Below are 22,241 nucleotides of genomic sequence, written 5' to 3'. Positions count from 1 at the left end.
CAATGATACTAGTTGAAATGGAGTGCAACCGGTAAGACCCAGAACAACTAAAACAATCATAAACCAGTTACTCACTAAGTTGTCCTCTTAGCTCAATACTATAGTACCATTACACCCTCATGCATGAACAGGTAAACTATCATCAAATCTTCACAATAGTTAGTTCAATATGTTTTATAGATAGGCATAAAACATAGAACCATCATATGCTCAATAGGTAATAACAAAGCATCACAAGATAAAAGCATCACACATGACACACATATTTTTCACGTGGAAACCAAACTGGGAAAAACCACAGTGGGGATGAATACCCACAAGCTACTTTTTGAACTCTTTAGAAGTCCGCTATGTTAGGAGCCTTGTCCAGTTAAAGACATTACAATAGGTTTTGTTAGGAACCGATCCTGTTAGGGATCACCTAGTTAAGGGTTAAACCCGGTTAGGGTTACCTTGTTAGAGGATTTCAAGAACTCAATAGCTAAAGGATCTCCAGAGCTCTATAGCTTCCCAGAACTCAATAACTTCAAGTTACCCTATTAAGGGATTTGTATCAAGCCGGTTAAGGCTACCCTATTAAGGGATTTCACAACTGTTGAAGTGGTTAAAGATCAACAGGAATTACAATAATCTGGCAACAACACTCAATGCTAATGCAGATCCGTTTTGGCTCCTCTTCACCTTCTGCACATTCACTTTGAAGGTAACTCTTCTCTCCTTTGGTCTAGAAAGAATCATGTATCCCTTCCCTTGGATACACACATACAACTTTTGCCAACAACTTTAGAAAGAAACACAACTTTGACCTTATAGGAAACAGACAGGTCGGTAGCAAAAACCCTAAACCCTAAACCTATTAGGTTAAGCAATTCAAGTGGTTCAATCCTGACCATTGAATCATATTGCATTAAATGCAACAATCTTGAATCGATCTCAAGACATTCTCCATCATCCATTATCCACTGATTTCATGGCGGTTGATAACCCATCACGCGTTATCACCATTTGACAAACTTCGCACATTCCCAAGGTAGATAGAGATAGTCTTCTTCATGCAAGATCCTTCACGTGCACAGAGCTTACATGGCAACATGATCTATTCTCCATTATACTGCTGACTCATCACACAAAGATCACCGATTGAGTCACACAGGCTTGAGATATTCCAACCGGAAATCCTGAAGTGGAAACTACCTACTAACCGGTAGTCATACAATGCTTCCATGTACCGGTTCCCATAACTACATGCTGGTTCACCTTGACTTGCCGGTTCATATTTGAACAAAATACCGCTTCACTTTGGCATATATACCGGTTCACACATATGTCGATTCACTTCATATCACATATTGACATCAATGACAACATACAATATCATTATGTCCTTATACCAGTTCACATAATGCCAACACTTGTTTCAATCCATATAAAGCTTTCCTTAACCTGCAAACCATATCAGTATCATCTGATAGTGAAAAACCATCAGGTTTCTCAATATAAACTTCCTCATCAAGATCCCCATTCAAGAATGCACATTTAACACCCATTTGATAAACCTTGTATTTTTTATAAGCAACATAGGAAAGAAATAATCTTACAGCTTCAATCCTAGCTACCAGTGCAAAAGTCTCTCCATAATCAATTCCTTCCTTCTGAGAATATCCTTTACAAACCAATCTAGCCTTATTCCTTATAACTTTACCATCGTCATTCAATTTATTCTTAAAAACCCATTTAGTTCCAATAACATTTTTATTTTTAGGTCGAGGAACCAAAGTTCATGTGTTATTTTTCTCAATTTGATCTAATTCTTCTTCCATAAATTTTAACCAAAATTCATCTTTACATGCCTCAATTACTGATACCAATTAAACTTGTGAAATTAAACATACCTCATTAGTTGCCAGTATTGTTCTTGTCATCACTCCATTTCTCTTGTTCCCAATGATTTGATCTTTAGAATGATTCAGTCTCACATACCTAGGAGTCTTCTGACTCTCTATTCCTCTTTGATGTTGTTGGAGTAACTGGTTCAACTCTTTGTTCCGGTAAAGGTGCTACTGGTTTAGATATAATCATTTCCACTACTAGTTCCTTCTCATAAACTTTGATTTGACTTTTTTTCAGCTCATCTACTTTTACATTAGCACTCTCCACAATTCTTTGCAATCTCTTGTTATAACATCTATATGCTTTTCCTTCATTAGAATAACCAAGAAATATGCCTTGATCACTTCTAGGATCAAATTTCCCAATGATATCATCTCTTATGATATAACATTTACTACCAAAAATTTTGAAATACTTAACTGTAGGTGTATTGCCAAACCATTATTCATAAGGTGTCTTACTAGTTTCTCTTTTGATATGTACTCTGTTGAATGTATAAACCATTGTACTCACTACTTCTCTCCAGCAAATTAGCTTCCATCATCATTGTTATAGCAACATCCAAGATAGTTATGTTCTTTCTTTCCACAACTCCATTCTGTTGAGGTGTTCGGGGAGCAGAAATTTTTCTTCTTATACCATGCTTGTCACAAAAGTTATTAAACTCACCGGATGTGAATTATCCACCATGATCTGATCTCAAACATTTAATCTTCAATCCTATCTCAGTTTCCACTTTAGCCTTAAAGATTTTAAACTTTTCAAATGCTTCAAAATTTTCTCTCAAAAAAGTAACCCACATCATTCTAGAATAATCATTAATGATTAGCATGAAATATTTATCACCATGAAAACTTTTAACTCTAGCACGACCACACAAATCAGTATGAATAAGATCAAGAGCATCATTTTATTTATCTTGTATACTCCTAAAAGAGGTTCTGACCTATTTACCCATTTGACATTCTTTACATACCAGATTATAGGGCTTCATAATCTTAGGTATATCTCTAACAGCCTTAAATGAACTGATCTTCACAATGCAATCAAAATTCACATGACACAGCCTTTTATGCCATTACCAACTCTCATCAATCTATGTAATAAAACATGTCTTCTTACCAGAGTTTAAATGAAATATGTTACATTTTGTCTATGTACTATTTGTAATCTCCAAGCCAGATCTGTTAGTGATTTTGCATTTTCCATCCTTGAACTGTAATTGAAATCCCTTATCTACCAATTGTCCTACACTCAAAAGATTATGCTTCAAACCTTTAACATAATAAACATTGTCAGTATTGTTCTTACCATCCAATGATATAGTTCCTTTTCCTTTAATCATACGTGCCTTGTCATCTCCAAATCTAACTAGTCCACCATCAAATTCTTGCAAAGACAAAAACTTCCCTTTATCTCCAGTCATATGATGTGAACAACCACTATCAATTACCCATTCATCCTTTTCCTCAATTTTAGCAGCATGTACCTTCTCCTTCAGTACATTCACTTCTTGTGCTGGATCATCTTCCTTGATAGCCAAGAAAACCCATTCCTTCCCATTGCCAGATCCACTAGCAGAGTCTTATGCTGGTTCATCATCTGAATCGCTAATGCCTTCCTCATCCACTATGATTTGTCTCTATTTTTCTTGAATCTATACTTATTTTGATATCCAGGGTTAGGCTTAAATGATCTTTTAACTCTTTCTTCAAATCTTGAATTTCTTTCAGGAAATCTAGATGCAAAATGACCAATCTTATTACATGCAAAACATTTAAAAGGTGTTTTTCCTTCATAATTCCTACCAGTCCTTTCAGTACTCTTCTAGCAAATAGTGCTTCACATTGCTCAAACTCATCATCTTCTCTCTTCATATCTTTTAGCTCTTTTGTATATAAATCTTTCCAGCCTTTCTTACCGATTATAGATGTAGATACATGAAAAGAAGGTTCAGTCTTCAGAGCTCCGGAAGGTCCGAATTCCTCAAGTTCAAAAGAATATAGTTTCCCAACCAAAGTATCTCTATTGATGGATGCATTAGCCATTGTTCTCAACTCATTAATAGTAGTAGCCTTCATTTTGTAAGCTGGTGGTAGGGCTCTCATTACTTTAGAAATAATTTCATCTTCACTCAGAGTTCCACCACAATATTGAATTCTCATAACAATCTCATTTACCCTTTCCATGAATGCAATAATCCTTTCATCTTCTTCTATCTTCAGGTTTTCATATCTCACTCGGTAACCATCAAGTTTAGCAATCTTCATTGTAGGCTCACCTTCATTAAGAGTCTGCAACTTATCCCATATAGCCTTTCCAGATGATCTATCTGTTAATCCCATTATTTGTTGATCAGAAAGTGCACAAAAGAGGGCTTCTCTTTCTCTACAATCATTCTCAAGCTCCTTATACAAGTTTGTTGGAGGAGGATTGCATAATTTTGGATTAAAGGGTGTGACACCATTCTGTGTGATCTCCCAAATCTCCTTGCCAAGACATCTCAGATGAGTCTCCATCTGAATCTTCCATACTATATAGTTTGTTCCTTCAAGCCTCGGTATACCCCTTCGAAAGATAGCTCCAAAAGAACTGGATGAAATTGAACTATTAGTCACCATAGGATCTTCCTCAAGTGGATAAGATTTTTTGCAGAGAGGACCAATACTCTGATACTAATTGTTAGATAGTTCAGATAACTAGAAGACAACTAAGAGGGGGGCTGAATCAGTTGTCACATATTAAGAGAAGCTTTAGCAATTAAAAATTTAATACTGGAACCCAAAATATTAATACCAGAATAGCAGATAAACCAACTAAGCATAAACAAAAATCAAGATTAAATACCATCCACATGACACCAATATTTGTATGTGGAAAACCCGGTAAAGGGAAAAACCATGGTGGGAACCTACCCACAATCAAATAATACTTCTGCAGTAAGTATGTGAATTACAATGAAGGGGCCTACACTTGCAGGAAGGCCAACAACCTAGAGCACACCGTTCATCACAAAAGGAGCCTCACTAACTACATATAAATCTAGACTACAATCTGGAGAAGTGTTGAAATGCAAAAGATATCATCTCCTATGCCTAAGTATAGTTCTGGTTAAGCTCAATACCAGAGGACTAAATCCTCTTACATAAACCCAATTCGATCTCCAATGATCAACTAACTCCTCTGCCTGAATGGTATTACATTATTCTCACTTTACATTTGTTGACCATGATCTCTTACATTAACCATGATGATCTACAATGAGATCTTACATCTATTTATACAAACCCTCGACCATAAACAATCAGGTCGGCCACCAGACAATAAACTAATTATATAATTACAAACCATGTTTGCCTTAGACCAAACACGCAATATCAACACATAATGCATCCCAGAAATAAATCAATAGGTCCTATCCACACGTTACATTATTGTCGGTCCATAACCTAGATCAACCGGGACCAAGTATAGGTCCACACGCTTCAGCAATGATCTCCAACCGCCAAGTCTCGAACACGATCACCAACAACATCTTGAAACCCCATCAGAAGCTGCACCAACATCACTTATGCAATTCATCAAAGATCTCCATCAAAAGCTCTACCGGTGAAACCCTTGCCAAAACCAAAAACCAATCTTCTAAGCAAGAAGGATAGCATCCAATCACCAAACCAAAACCAATTGACCAAATATGAGTATATGTATCATGAACAAGCCAATTCCATCACCAGACTATACGAGAGTCTACCGGATCATATCGGATCCAAGTTAACCAGAAACCACTCATCCTATCGGGACCAGAAGGGTGTCGGTAAAGCATCCAAACATCTAGTGTTGACATCAATGAAAAAACATCAATGCAACACATAATCAATTCCACCAAATGGCCAACAATACTTTGATTTTTGTAATTACATTTCAATAAAAGACCTTAGAAAATAATCAATATGGTAACAAGAAAGCATGACAAATACAACAAAACTATTGTTAATAATATAGTATCCAAATCAGCCATGTGGCTGGAAATCATAACAAGAATTAGAATATTAGGCATGCATGAGACATATTTGATTATGAAACCATGAATGAGATGGATGCAATAAAATGATAGTTGTGTGTTGATATCAAGTATAGGTAAGCATGACATGCACCTCATAACAAAAGTAGATGGAATGACATGTGCATAATGTATTATGTGTAAGGACATCAGTAAGGTAGCTAACAACATGTTAGCACTAGGTTTCATATTGAGTAAGTGATGCATTAAGCTTATGGCCAGTAGTAGCAACATTAGCAACATGGTAATACTAAGTAGTTTGGTATTTAGGTGATGCATGTTTCTTGTCGGCAGTGATAGAAACATGAAGATAATGGCAGTAGAAGCTCTTCTTTATCATGTTAAGGAATAAGCATTTAGTAGCATGCATGTTGTAGGATGAGAGTTATTAATTATGTATTGCATGGTGTGATAGATCATCAAGATGAATGTATGGTAATCATGTAGACATATAATGTGTAATCATAAGTAAGGTGCATATGATAGAGTTTTCTCATTTAATATCATGCATTAGAAAGAGTATGAAGTGTCATTTCTCTAGGTAGGCTAAGACATGTAGATCCATATATTGCTAAGCATTATGGATAGTAGAATGCATTAGAGATTAGAGGGCAACCTATATAGTATACCATTGTGTGGAAACATTATTATAGATAGATCATTAAGTGCATATGTGCATTGTTATGTTGATTGTAAATCTAATGCATGGATTAAGAATCATAAACCTCATATGGAATTTAAGTAGTGGTGCTAATATTCCCTAGGGAGCTAGATGAGACTAAGTAATCATTTTTCCACTTATGTTAAGAACATAATTAGATAACCAATGTTTAAGATTCATCACTAAGATAAGAATAAGTGAACTAATTTCTTAATCACATTTCCTAGATAAGGTTAACTGGAAACTTATTTAGTAAGCAAAAAAAAATTTACTCCATTTCTAGGTGGTTGGTGTAAGTTCCCTGGGGTTTGTTGGAGGGTGTTATAGAGAATCACCAGACTCACTCAATTCAAAGGCTGAAATCTTACCAATAAACATATCCCTAGTCATGTTAGTCATAGTCCGGATCTCCTCAATAGAAACAACTTTGTGTTTGTAAGATGAAGGTAAGGATATGCAGACTTTAGAAACAATCTCTGATTCTTCCAATGTTCCACCAACAGATCTGATATTACACATAAGTTCATTCACGTTTTTCATAAAAGAAGTAATTTTCTCATCTTCGCCCATCCTTAACATCCCATGCTTTTCTTTTAAGCTCTACAATTTAGCAATCTTCACATAGTTGTCACCTTCATATAGGGTTTCCAACTTCTTCCAGATCTCATGAGCAGTTTGCAATTCCATAATATTTATCATTTCAAAATTTGTCAAGGCACCCAACAATGCTTCGTTAGCCCTAATATTGCATTCAACTTCCTTTATCTCATCTGGAGTTGAAGGTCAATTAGCAGGAGTAGTGTACTTTTTATTGGTAATAGTTTAGTAAGATTCACCAATGCATCTCAGATGACACTCCATGTAGTTCTTCCAAAGAGAGTAGTTAGTTCCATCAAATCTTAGACTATCCTTCTTGCAGGTTGCCATCCTGAATCACCCCAAGTGGTCAAGGTTCTTTGGACGAACCTGCTTAGATACCAATTAATGAAATAGCTTTAATACCGGCAAATAACTGAAAGGAGGGTGGGTGAATCAGTTGTCTCAAAAACTTACACAATTTAAAGCATAAATCAGCAACACATCAAGAACACACATAACACCAATATTTTTGATGTGGAAATCCCAATCAAGGGAAAACCCATGGTGGGAACCTACCTACAATATAATGATACTTTATTACAAGTATATGAAATATTATAATGGGGAATGCACATGCATTCAGGCACACTGCCTAGAGTGCACCGCTCAAAATACAAGGGCTACAACCCAGGGAAGACTCACTGTCTTACAAACAAATTTGGATCACATCTAGAAGATCATGACCTAAAAAATAGCATCTCCTTAATGCCTGGTTACAATTTTGGCTAAGCACATAACAACTTACTTCTTCTCACATTTTTTCTCTGCTACCAAAAGATCAATACATTGTTCACACACTACACACTTTGATTCTCATCCATACATACTCAATTATAAAGATATTATATTTATTTATACATGACATCAACCTTGTGAAGATCATCAAGGTCGACTCAACACTCACCACCTAATTACAAAAATATAACCAAACACGCTACAATATCACATGCAGACAAAGATCATGTTGGCTAATACATAGCATAGACCTAGATCAACCACCTTGAACATGCAACACCTTCAAGAAATTATGACTTGATCATCTGCAACATGCTACAATCATCTAGTCATCCAACAACTAAATAACAACATCATATCAAAGAAAATAATCAATTATGAGCTCAACAATCAGTGCAGACCACTAACACAAAAGGAACACAATCCAAAAACATCCACACGCTTCACTAATTAATACAACAACATCCACACCAACTCTAATTACTAGAATCATCATTATCACTATACCAAACCTCAAGAACACAAACCGCAATGACTTTCAACCTAGTAAAATAACTTGCAGACCTCCAAAGCATGAACCACTACATACGTCAATGTCCCAAACATAACTCCAAATCCATAGATCAAGATATTACAATGTGGAGCAATACATATCAAAATACTGAACACTACCACCACTGAACAACAGAGAAACTAGCCACAACATAGATACTCATAGCTCAATCAAATCTTCATGTGGACCTTTGCAAATTGAACTAAATCAACTATAGATATCCTTTTGAAACCCCTTTAATACACAAACTTTGGTTATCAACATGCTGAACAAACCAACTCACTGCACTTCACTGCATTACTATCATAGATAGAAAAATATGTTGACACCAATGATAATGCATCTCTCAAACATCCTCAAATATCTCTTAAGCACATATTTACAACATATTACAAGAAATATATAACAATCTCCCCAAATATCCAACAAGAGGAAGTATCATTTAATCTATGTCGATTGGTTAGGAGACTAACATTGGCCATATTCACAGTTTGCACAATATTTGCCAATTCTTGGGCGTTTAGATGGTTATGATTGATACCCCCATTATTTTGTCCTATACTCCATTGTCAGTCGTAAGGCTACTGATTATACCTTTGATTTTGGTTTTGATATCCCCTTTGATTTGGTAATTGTTCTACTAAGGTTGATTTTGATTATGGTTTCCTTGGGAATTGATTTTGATTTGATTTAATTATGAAGTCACTTGAGTGATCATCTTATTCAAGGTGTCAACTTTTGCAGACAAGTGGGTTATTTGTTCAATGGGTGGTGGATTTGGAACTTTCTTAGCTATTGCATCATTAGATACATTAGGTTTTTGCCAACCTCTATGGGTTTGATCATTCATTTGATCATGAGGGTCAGTGGATATTGCTGTGTACCAAGAGAGGGTGTGCATCACAAGTTGTTAGTTCATGACTTGTGGGGGTCCATATAAAGAAACTAGGATATTAGTGGGAGCCACCAAATCCATGGATGGGTTAGGATAAGTTACTTGATTGTAATTCCCATAGGTTATGATGAGGGGAATATTATGTCATATCCCTCCAGGAGTCTAGTTTAGTTCTTGGTTCATCTTAAGAGTCAGAGCATAAACCTTGGCCAAGGTATTTATATTGGTTCTTCAGTAGTTTTCTTGATGGACATTGTGATCCATGGATCAATAGCTCTAAAGTATGCTTCAATTGCCACTACTTGATTAATTTGATAGGTATCTTTTAGCCTCTTATATGCTCTTTGGAACTTATTATTGAAGGTAATTAAGGGATCATTTGGTTGTTTTCTTAGGGATGCAAAATGGTGATAAAGGGTAGCAGTGTATATGTAAATCCTAAACTATGAAATGAAAGCCTCTTCCAAAGTATCTCAACTAGTGATGGAGTTGGCAAGTAACGTGAGGTACCAATTGTACTCATTTTCACTGATTGAGTATGGGAAGAGATATCACACCACATCCTAGTGCTGGATATGGTTCCAGACTACTGCATCTTTGAATACTTCAATATGTTCTTCTGTAGTCTTAGGTCCACCACATTCAAACTTTCTATAGAGCTTATCCAGGTTCCTAGACATGTCATCAATCCCTCTGAGTATAGTTTCCAAAGGAGTGTGCATTTGGTTGAATTATGTCATGGATGAGGGTGGTAGGTTTTGGTTTACATACGGTGTTGTGATAGGTTGAGTACTTGGTATGATTTGGGCTCCTTGAGTAGTATGAGTTGGTTGTCATGGTGGGGTTCTCGAAGACTCCCCTTTAACCTTGTTCTTTCTTTCTCTAGTGATGGGTCCTAATTCTATAAATTCCAGTTTTTTGGGTGTGCTTCTAATGATTCTTTCAAACCTCTCAAGGGAAAGGAGGATATACACTCTAGCTTGTTCAGGCCTTCCTTCTAGCACCAATTTTGTTGATGGTTAAAACAACACAAGTTTGATATTACTAGAAAACTTCTCCCAAAAGAGGTAGGAATAGAAAACCCTTGACCTCCCAAGGTCTTCTAAAGTTGTATCTCAAATATGTTGGAATAACTTAGTGTTGATGAAACTAACCACATAAAGGGATGAACCTACTAAAATGAGCTTTTAGAACAAATTAAACTTCCAAGAAATAAAACTCAAATGATAGACCAGGGAACAAGAAAAATGCAATATTAGTATTTACCAAGCATGCATTATCAAGGTGATTTAGGAAAGCATTAAGGATAAATATTCATGCAATACATTAAATCAATCAAATTTAATATGCGAATAAAGCAAATAAATGACTTTCAAAATCCTTACAAATTCACTCCAACCTCATACACCATTGACATGTGTAGAATGATTTATGAAGTAAATAAGATTGACACAAAATATTTAGATCAAGTCCTTCCATTATGAAAGTTACATAATCTCATAAAAGTACCAAAATCATGAAGAAAACATCAACAAGACAACAAATCCACAAGATGAATTGTATTGAAATAAATGCTAGTAAATCACAAACACTCAAATCCAAAGTTTTGATAAAGTATCCTCCTGAAAATGAAAAAGGGAAATAGCATATAACTTAAAGAAATTTAACTAAAGGCCTCAAATCATCAATTTTTTTATCTTTTTAGAGCCAAGAAAATTACAATTTATAAGAGGAGACCTCCTAAAATCAAGCTTTCCACCCAAAATTGCCTACAAAATAGGAAGTCCAAATAACATGCAAATTTATAACTTTAGTTCTAGCATAAACCTTCTAAACATTAGAGAATAGATCACCAAGAAAGATAAAATATCTAAGTTTGAACTCATGGTGACATCTCATACTTTCCTTGTGATCCTTAGTTTACTAGAGTTGGATTTTTTGCATGTTGAGGAAGGGAGTATGGACTTCTAGTATCCATTAGGAAACTTTCTATATTTTCATGCTGCTCCAACTACTTATTGAGTCATTATTGGGAGTTAACTGATCATACCCTTCCCATCCTATATCTTACCAATTCTCTAAAAGGGACTTCTTGAGGAGTTGGGGTTATGTAGAAGAGTCTTTCCCCTACCTATATTGATATTCTTTGAAATTATCCAAACACTATCTTAGAGACCTTTCATCTAGTCCATCTATCCACCTTATCTTGAAGTTGACCACCCTAAATACTTTACTTAGTGATCAAAAGAAAATTTGAAATAGTTGAAAAAATATTGTCACATTTTTTTTAGTTTTTCTAGACATTAGTAAATGGCATTTTTGAAGGCCTTCGGGGCATTTTTAGCCCTTGAAAGTGGCAAAATATTTTCACCTACAACTCTTGGAGACCTTTCCAATGAGTTAAACGACTCATAATTTTGAGTCTTGTGGAGAAAGTTATGCCTAGTTAAAGTTAGGACAAATTTGATATAGTTTTTTTTTGAAAAATTACATAGTTTAGATTTTATTATGTAAATAAACCTGATATGACTGTTGGTTTTTTGATTCTCAAGGAGTTGTTGGTGACCCTTGGAATCCCTTGGACTACTATATGTTGTATTTTTGAACTGAATACAATAATTTTTGGCTTGGTTCAATTATAAGCTCTCCTGTTCATGTAATAGAATTTACAATACCACAGGTTCTCACCTAGGTGTTGTCATCTGAATCCATAATTCGGATCAGTGGTATCAGAGAAAGTTCACTCCTATATGTCATATCACACACGATCAACATATCAAATATTGGGGTTGGAAATAAGGAATCCTTCAGACTACCTTCCTTTGAGATGCACACGATTGCAGATGGCTAAGTTGTAGACCGATGAAGACATTAATGCATTGGTTGCAGATGCACTAGCAAAACAACGTGAAGAAATCATGGATTAGTTCAAGAAAATGCTGGAAAGTCATGGGTCACAAGCAAACCCACCATTCACAGGGTATATGCCATTCAAGGTGCAAGTGAATTTTGATATACCCACATTTCAAGGAAAGATCGATGCAAATGTTGTTGATGATTGGGTTTCAAAACTGGAAAGGTATTTCTCTATCAATCAGCTCTCAGATGAAGAGAAGATAAATTTTGCTCTCCTCAAAGCTGAAAATCATGTGAAAGATTCATGGAAAGCAAAGTTAGCATCCAAGGCAGCAGAAAATGGTAGTACTTTTATCTTTGATTAAAAATCCACATGGGGAGAATTCATGGAGCACATAAAGGAAGAATATTTTCCTATTGATACATATGAACAAAAATATATGCAGTGGCAATTGCTTTGATAAAAAAAGGACCAAACTATTCAAGAATATACTAATATGTTTCATCCCTTAGTAGCAAATCTTGCCATCAAATATTGTGAGAAGCACCAAGTTTTAAAATATCAGAGTGGACTCCATAGGTATATCCAAACTGAAATGGAATTCCTGAACATAGAGACTTTACCTAGTGCATATAAATTTGCTACCAAAATTGAGGAGAAATTTAAACAGAAAGGAAGGAGGGATAACTTCACAAACAACAGATGGAAGGGTGAAAGTGACAAAACTACATGGAAATAAACCTCAAAGGAACCCTCTCCCAATCCACCAACAAAAAAGATGTGGAGTATGAAGAAGACACAAGAGAATGGTATGTGGTGTGAATTCCATAAGAGTCTCTCTCATAATACAAAATATTGCAGAACCATAAAAAGCTTAATGATGGAGACGCATGAGGACAAGGCAGAATCTAAGGTGGCAGAAACTTGCACAAAAGAAAGCCATGAACAAGTCATTAAGGCTGACCCATATGCAATGGTATCTACTACAAAGATATTTCCCCGGGAGGATGAGGAGAGATTGTTCCATTCACATATGTGGGTCGGAGGAAAAGCCATGCACTTTATAATTGATAGCGAAAGTCAAAAGAACCTAATATTAGAAGAAACTGTGAAGAGACTAAATCTGAAAACAACAACCCACCCGCAACCCTATTCAATGGGATGGGTAAGTCAAGGGAGAGATATCCAGCTGCACCAATAGTGTCACCTTTCATACTCCAAAAAGCCCTTCAAAGATGAGGTAATATGCGACGTGGCTCCTTTAGATGTTTGTGATGTTCTGTTGGGACAACCATATATGTACCAGCGACATGGTGTTTATGAGTCAAGGCCTCACAACGTGACAATCAAATTAGGTGAGCAGAAATACTGAATACCAGAGGTAAGCCCTACATACACTACCTCTTTGATTAGTGCCAAGCAATGTAAGAGGTTGGTTTCCAAAATGGGATCATTCATATTATTGATGATTCATTCTAAAGAATAAAGGAAATCATTTTATAATTCCCATGCCATTACAAACACCACAACATTGTAGCAAAAATCCATGGATCAAATTTTGAGGAAATATGAAATTCTATTTAAGTTACCAACTGGGGTACCTACACACTACCAAGTGAGACACACTATTGATTTGATGCTAGGAAAGCCATTACCTAATGAACCAATCTACCATAGGTTAGTATTAGAGAATAATAATATTAAGAGGCAAATACAAGAATTGATTGAGAAGGGACATATTCGTCCAAGTGCATCACCCTGTGGTAGCCTCATTGTTCTAGCAAAGAAAAAGGATGGAACCTAGAGACTTTGAATTGACTATAGGGCCTTGAATAAAATTTCCATCAAAAATAGATATCCACTTCCCTGGATAGATGAACTCTTGGACCAGCTTAGAGGGGCCTTTTTCTTCACAAAAATTGATTTGAAATTAGGATACCATCAAGTACCAATTGAATCAGCTGATGTGTGGAAAATAACTTTCAAATCTAAAGAGGGCTTGTTTGAATGGCTAGTGATATGGCTAGTGATGCCTTTCGGTCTAATAAATTCTCCAGCAACATTCATGAGAATGATGAATGATATACTTAGACCATTCACTGATTCCTTCATGGTGGTATATCTTGATGACATACTCATCTTCAGCAAAACTTGGGAGGAACATTTGCAACATGTGGAAAACATTCTCTCAACCTTACAAGATCATGGGCTCTATGCAAACAAAGAAAAGTGCTCCTTCGGTATGCAGAGTATCAGATACTTAGGATATGTTATTGACAGTGAGGGTGTCCATGTTGATCTGGAGAAGATACAAGTGATTAAGGACAACCGTCTCCTAGAAATCTCACGGAGTTACAAAGTTTCCTTGGGTTGGCAAACTTTTATCATAGATTTGTGTTGGGATTCTCCCATTTGTCTTGGCCTCTAAATCAGTCCTTGCGGGGGGGGGGGGACACAAGCCAAGTTTAAATGGACAAGTTCTCAACAAGAAGCATTCGAGGGGCTAAAATGAAGGTTATGTTCTGCACCAGTTTTATCTCTTCCCGACCTACAACAGTCATTTGAAATACAAACAGATGCATCAGAATATGCTCTAGGGACAGTCCTCGTGCAGCATGGTCATCCAGTTGCATATCACAATCATAATTTTTCTGATATAGTGCATCGGTATGCCACTTACGACAAGGAACTGTATGTTATTGTTCAATCATGTAAGCAGTGGAAACATTAGATTTTGGGTAAGGAGACCATCATCCACATAGATCACAAACCTCTTCAACTTTTGCAAACACAAGGGAAGTTGCAGAATGATCGACATCAATGATGGTCAACTTATCTTCAACAATTTCACCTCAACATTTGCCACAAGAAGAGAAGCACTAACAGAGTAGCAAACTGCTTGAGCAGACCCCCAATTATAGCCATAAGTATGATTTTGAACTCATGTGGTCATCAAACTGAAGCCTGGGCTTGCTTGTATGATAACGATGTTCAATTTGCAGATGTTTATAATCAATTGGTGAAGGGACATCAAGTGAAAGACTTCTAATTGTAGGATGGAATGCTTTGTCACCTTGGCCAAATCTATGTGCCCAATGCAGAATGCAAAAATTTGATAGGTGAAGCTCACTACAGTAAGGTTGCTGGTCATTTTTGTATAGGTAAGAATACTACTATAATTCAGAGGTATTTCTATTGGCCAAAGTTGTGAAATGATGTTATTTTGTATATTCAAGCTTGTACCGCATGTGCTATTGCTAAGCCCACCAATCGTAAACTTGGGTTGTATTCACCACTTCATGTTCCTGAAAAACCTTGGCATTCAGTTTTTATGGACTTTATGTTTGGTCTTCCCACCACAAAAAGAGGTCATGATTGTGTATATGTTGTTGTAGATAGGTTCTCAAAAATGGCAGTAATAGTGGCATGTAAAAAAATAATTTCTGCAAAGGACAGTACAAAGCTCTTCTTTGAATACATCTGGGTTCATTTTGGTCTATCGAATACCATTATCTCAAATAGGGACAATAGGTTTCTTAGTAAGTTCTAGTCTACACTATGAGAAAAGATGGACACAAAATTAAAAAAGTCTACTACTTTCCACCCTCAAACAGATGGCCAAACAGAGGTAGTAAATTGGATGATCATACACATCCTACGAATGTACCACTCAAAACATCCCCACACATGGGATGAAAGTCTTCCATATGTTTAGCATAGCTACAATAGGGCAATTCACAGTTCAACTGGTCACAGCCTATTTGAGGTTTGTCTTGGTTATCAGCCACTTGCACCCATGGATGTTTCCATACCACTTATTCAACCTAATCTGGTTCCACATGTTGGTAAGGAGGAAGATAAGGCAGCCCAGTTCATTGATAGAATTCATCATCTGCAACAACAAGTTCATGAAATCTTAGAACACACCAATAAGAAATATAAGGACATACATGATGAGCATCGCAATCCTCATAATTTTCAAGTCGTGGATAAGGTATGGTTGCATATCCAGAAGGAATGATTGTAGGGTGCCAACAGGAAGCTTCATCCTCTGTGTTACGTGCCATAAACAATCATCAAGCAAGTTGGTGATAATGCCTTCGAGCTTAATTTACCTCCATTTCTTGGTTTTCATCCAGTCTTTAATGTGGAACTCTTGAAGCCATATTTTCCTCCACTATTAGATGTTGCAGATGTGGTAGAAACAATCTCCACTACAAAATTAAATCCAAATGCAACTACCCCATTCCAATGCGATCAGATTGTGGACACCATGGTCAAAACACTCAAACAACAATAGATTTACTGGTGCAAAGTGGTTTGAGAAGGGGAGATTTCTCAACAAGGAAAGTTGTTTACTAGAGAGAAGATTAAAGAACGTTTTCCTCATCTCATTTAGAGTGTTGATGCAATGGGGCCCATTGCTTTCTAAGGGGGAAGTAATGATCAGAAGATAATTTGAAATAGTTGGAAAAATATTTTCATATTTTTTTTAGTTTTTCTAGACATTAGTCAATGGCATTTTTGAAGGCCTTCAGGGCATTTTTAGCCCTTGAAAGTGAACATGCCCAGATTTTCACCTACAACTCTTAGTTTAACCAGGTGTTGTCATCCGAATCCATAATTCAGATCACTTAGTTTAACCACAAACTCTTGTTCGCTGCCAACTACCTAGGTAATATGAGAGGTTGCCACTATCAAGCTCATATAATCATTAAGTGTTTCTCACCAAAATTCATATTAGTTCCAAATCTCTCCTCCACCTTTTCCCACTTAGTCAAGATGGCCTCCACAGTATCTAAACAAGACTTTTTTTATTAGGAAGATATGGGGTTCTACATTGACTATTATATTTAATCCTTGAAAGATCAAAATTGATCCATCATGGCTAGTTGATGTTTCATTATCTCAGTCCTTTGTTGTTCTGTGATATCTAACTTAAACATCAACTTATCCAAACTATCTTGGAAAATGTCATACTCTTTATCACCAAGCATATCTGCATCTTTTACCTTCTTTTATCCCATTTTCTTTATTTCTTTCATGATCTCAATTTTTCTTTCAATCTTTTTAACATCCTTATACCATTGGTATGCACATGTTGATAATACATCCTTCAATTCAATGGATTTTGCATATAAACCATAGTAATTGATAAGGAAATACTTGATTAAGTTCATTTTCTCCAAAATCTATGTGTCAGTTACTATGGCCTTTCCTTTCATGGCATACAAAGACTCAACTTCCACTTGAGGAAGCAAGGTAGGTGTTGGGATTCCCAATGCTAGAGATGTCAAAGGAGTAGACAAATCTTTTAAGACTTTCTGATATTGAGCCACCTCATTCATCCATTCCTACTTGGCCTGGTATTCCTTTTACATTCTTACCTTTATAGTCTTTGTGGCTAATTCCAAGGTAGAAACTTCTCCCCACTTTGTTTGCTTACCCAATTTAACTCAGAAGATCAGATAATCAACAAGACCAGTTTCATGTTCATCCTTGTCCTGGATTGGGACTACCACATCTGCAACTATTTCCCCTTTCTCATACCCCAAGTTAGTGTACAAAGTTATGACTCTCTTGGGTTTCCAGGGAGTCTCAACCTCAACAATCATTTGTTGGTGACTAACCTTCTTCAAGATAGTTTTATTCTATTGATTAAAATTAAAATGACAACCACCTACCCAAACGACTATTCTACCTCCTTTTTCTTTGGTTCCTCAAAATAAACCTCCTAGGGTGTCTTCTTTTGTGAAGGCCTAGAAAGGTATTCTTTTTCTTGTTCTTCCTGAGACTCTAATTCCTTGCTCAACTTATCTTCTTTCATCTTTACCTCAACCTCCTTAAACAACTTCTCTTGGTCTTCAACTATCAAGACCACCCTGGGATTATCCTATTCTACATCCATATCCATTGCTTCTTCATCATGTGCTTGGATGGGAATTGATACAGGTTCATTACTAGTGGTATCTATTGTTTGGAGAGCAATATAATCTTGGGATTGTGCTATTTTCTCAATTGCTAGCCACTTATTAGTTAATGATCCTTGGATCTCTGGTTGAGATGGAGGAGCCTTAGATAACTTTACCTTGATAACCTCTTCATATGTTTCTGTCACATTGTTATCATTACCAATCTCATGAATTTCAATATTTGATTGTATGGTTGTTGTATGTTGATATGATATACCAGTAGCATCAGATGGACCCTCTATTTGGTCTTTTGCTCCTTCATCGGGAGTTATTTATATGGAAACCCTTGGGAGTGCTATTGCTTCCTAGGCTACTATGTCCAACTCGATGGTGATTCCTGCCTCCACAATTATCTTTAAAAACTTTCTCTTTTGGATATATTCATCCAATTTCTTCATCACCTACTTAGGAGCAGTTGGATCCTCATCTATATGGATCCTTCCTTCTTTTCCTTCTTATTCTTGGTGTATTCTCAGATGGTTTTAGATTGGAGGTTATCAACTGGCTTATCATTGTATTTCTTCTTTCTTTGTACATTTGGGAGCCCAAGATTAATACAATGTAAGCTTTGGTTTGTTACCTCTACAAAGACCACCTTGATATCACTATTCTCCTTTTCTAACCATCAGATGGGAGAGAGAGGTTTATGTGCAACCTTGTGCTCTTCATAAAGAGAGTCCAAAATTTTACCATCATCAAAGAGCTTATTAGGAATTTCTTCCTTTATTTTGTAGGCCTTTATTTTATAGGCAATTACCCTATAATACCTTATTTTCCTTCCTTCAGAATTATCATGTAAACTAGCCCAAAAATCCTCTAGCTCTATCTCATGATCTTTGAATGTATTAGGCATCATGATCTTTCTTTTACCCCTTGGGTAATAAATATACCTCACAAGATCTAATTCTTTTATATTTATGCCCTCTAGTTCATGTACTACAGTTTTGGCCACCACCAGGTTTGGACATTTATAAAATCCCAATTTGAAACAAAAATTGACTCTAGGCTTGTGCTTGGGAATCATCAGGGCTAGAACCTCCACCATTTCTCTAGAAAATTCCAACAAAATAGTTTCGTTCTTACAACACCTAGGAAGGAGAAAAGGTTTTTCATAATATCCAGTTGTTTTGATGCATGTGGATATGGAGTTCTAAATGAACCATGTTCCCCACTTATCAACCAATTTCATAGCTTCCTTTGTTAATATAAACCTCACATCTCTATTAAATGTATTTATGACAGCATAAACAAATCCATCATTAACCCTTCTGGAATGGTTACCAGCCTACTTGAAGGTCAATTAAGGAAGGTGTCTCTAGACTATAACTATTCCTAGATCATCTCCAAGTCTTCCTTTTGTATTCATACCTAGGCATCCTCCTCCTCAAGCTATCATCCACACTATGTAGGAAGTCATGGAGATATTCTTAGTCTAGGCAATGGTAGTGATCTGATTGTGGATGTTGTCTGAAATCAATTGTTCTGAGTCAAAGTATAACCCTCCCTTTAGTATAGTGAAAATGTAATGGTACATCCAGGGAGAATAATGTTTGGATTGTTCTTTTTTGAATGCCTTGTTCAGTATTATGACCAGATAAACGACAACATCCTAGAAATATATTATGCAAATTCTATAAGTTACCTTTTGACAAGATTTCTAGGGTCGTTTCAATCATGTCTTGTTCAAATATTCCTTATTCTTACCAACATTCTTCTTGTATTCCCTCAGGGCCTCAGTTTCATCCACCATCATTACCTGATCATAATGTGGTATTCTAAATTTCTTGGCTATTGTATTAGGGGATAAATCAATAATTACATTCCTCTTGTCATCTATACATTGCTTGGTGACTTCATTGTTATGTTGAGCCATAACCATTATCAATTAAAGTGTTTGTAAGGAATGAGGAAATACAATAGTATGAGCCAATCCTAACTTTTGAATCTTCTTGTAAGATGTTGTGGTGTCCTCATTCCATACTAAATTCTTCATAGCTTTTAAGTCCAAATGGAGGATATCAATATTAGTTACCCATTTCATTTCACTTTCAAACTTGGACAAATGTACTTTTCCTAGATACATATACTTCATAGTTAAAGGTTTCATCTCTCGCTTGTATTTAACTTTAGTCTTCTTCCTCACCTCTAGAACCTCTATCTCCTCTTCCTGAGAAGACATTTCAAGAAACCCTACAATGTTAGATCAAAATTACAATCATCATACATCCTCTTAAAACCATCCTTAACAAGCCTTACAAATGAAAGTTTTACTTAAAATAACTTAAAACTGGAACTCTAGAACTCTAGACTTTAGTATTTTAGGGTTCTGGGGACTTTCTTCCATAATTGTATTTGATCAATCTAGGATCTGAGATCCTGAAGTGATTCTTCTATCTATAAATTGCTCAGGGGCCCAAGTCACAAGTCAAGGATAGTGGAAATATAAGGTCCAAAAAATTTAGTGAAATGCATAAGTTCTCTGAGATTCTAGAACTTTGGACTCCTAATGTTTTTTAATTTTAACACAAGAATCCAATACTGAAGGTCCCCAGGGTCCAAACCTCTAAAAATTTTACCTCTATAAAAAACTTTGAAGTTAGGGGTTCGGGGCTCTTGACTTTGTCATACCCAAAAGTAAAGGATGGACTGAATCCCCAAAGTCTAAAAGTCTAAAGGACTACCTCTATAAAATCACTCCATAGTCTAGGGTTTAGGGTCCTTGACTTTAGTAAGATAAAAGGTATAAGGTTTCTGATAACTATGGAGTTCAAAAGTCTAAAACTTCATAAGGGGATTCATTACTAAAAGGCTCTATACTTTGGGGTCTGGGGTTCTGGGGGCACATTGTAAATTTTGATAAAGGATTTTGATGCAGAGGCCTACCCAAACTCCTAAAAACAAGCCCAAACAAAGTTAGGCTAGTGACCCTTCAACTACCCACAAGGATCCTGCAAGGAAGGACTCTACACCTTGGATGAAACTACACACACTTTCCCTAGTCTTAGGCCTACTTAAGATGAGTAAAAGGCTTCAACTCTTCAAATAGGCATTACCGGTTATCCCTACTTCTTGGGATTTTTAAGTTGGCCAACATATGTCATCTAAGACCTCTTCCAAGTATCGGTTTTGATCTTGGGCATCAAATCCTTATACTTTCTTTGTAAACCTACCCCGTAGGCTTATAGCCCTATTTGACGATAGTATGGATCTTAACTTAGAAATGTTCCACACACCCATACAAAAAATTTATAATTTCAAACACCCTTTTGGAAGTTATACCGATCCCCAATATGGTTTGGGCTGATCTACAAATATAAGGTCTTCTCCTTTTAGAGGCTAAGAGACCTAATAGGGGTAATTAGCCCTATTTTCCATAGAAACTACCTTTATTGGTAGACCAAATGAAGATTCACCTTAATTTTAATGTGGCGAGTAGTGATAAACTTCTAATTCTAGGGTTGCAAGCCTAGAAGCCATCACTAAGACAAATAATGATGACTGTCCTAAAACTTGTCCTAGGTAGTCACATAGAGATGCCTACCTAAATCTGTTCTTTTCTCCACACAAAAAAGTCTCCCCTGCAACAAAACATAAAAATGCTAAAATAAAAAGTCTTATCATGCATCCCTCCAAAGGAATAATCATCTAATGGATTGGAGTGCAAGATAAATCCATTTTGATTCAAAACCCTCTCCAAACCCTCAATTTCTGAGTCACACTCAGTAAAATGAAGGCTTCTCTCTACTCCCAAATAATTAAGACCTCAAACCACCACCAAAAGAAATATAATTCATCTCCCTATCTACTCCATAGATGGTGGGGTTAAAATCAATCCATACAGTCATGTACAACACTTGCAAACTCAAAATTTTTAGGAAAACAGAAGTATTTTGAGTATTATTGCTTCATAAACTCCAAATCCAACATCAAAAGCCTTGGGAATATTGGCAAATGCACACTCCAATGAGAAATTACAGGT

The sequence above is a fragment of the Cryptomeria japonica genome, chromosome 2, assembly GCF_030272615.1.
Source record: "Cryptomeria japonica chromosome 2, Sugi_1.0, whole genome shotgun sequence".
NCBI lineage: Eukaryota > Viridiplantae > Streptophyta > Pinopsida > Cupressales > Cupressaceae > Cryptomeria > Cryptomeria japonica.
Note: the sequence above shows the minus strand (reverse complement) of the source record.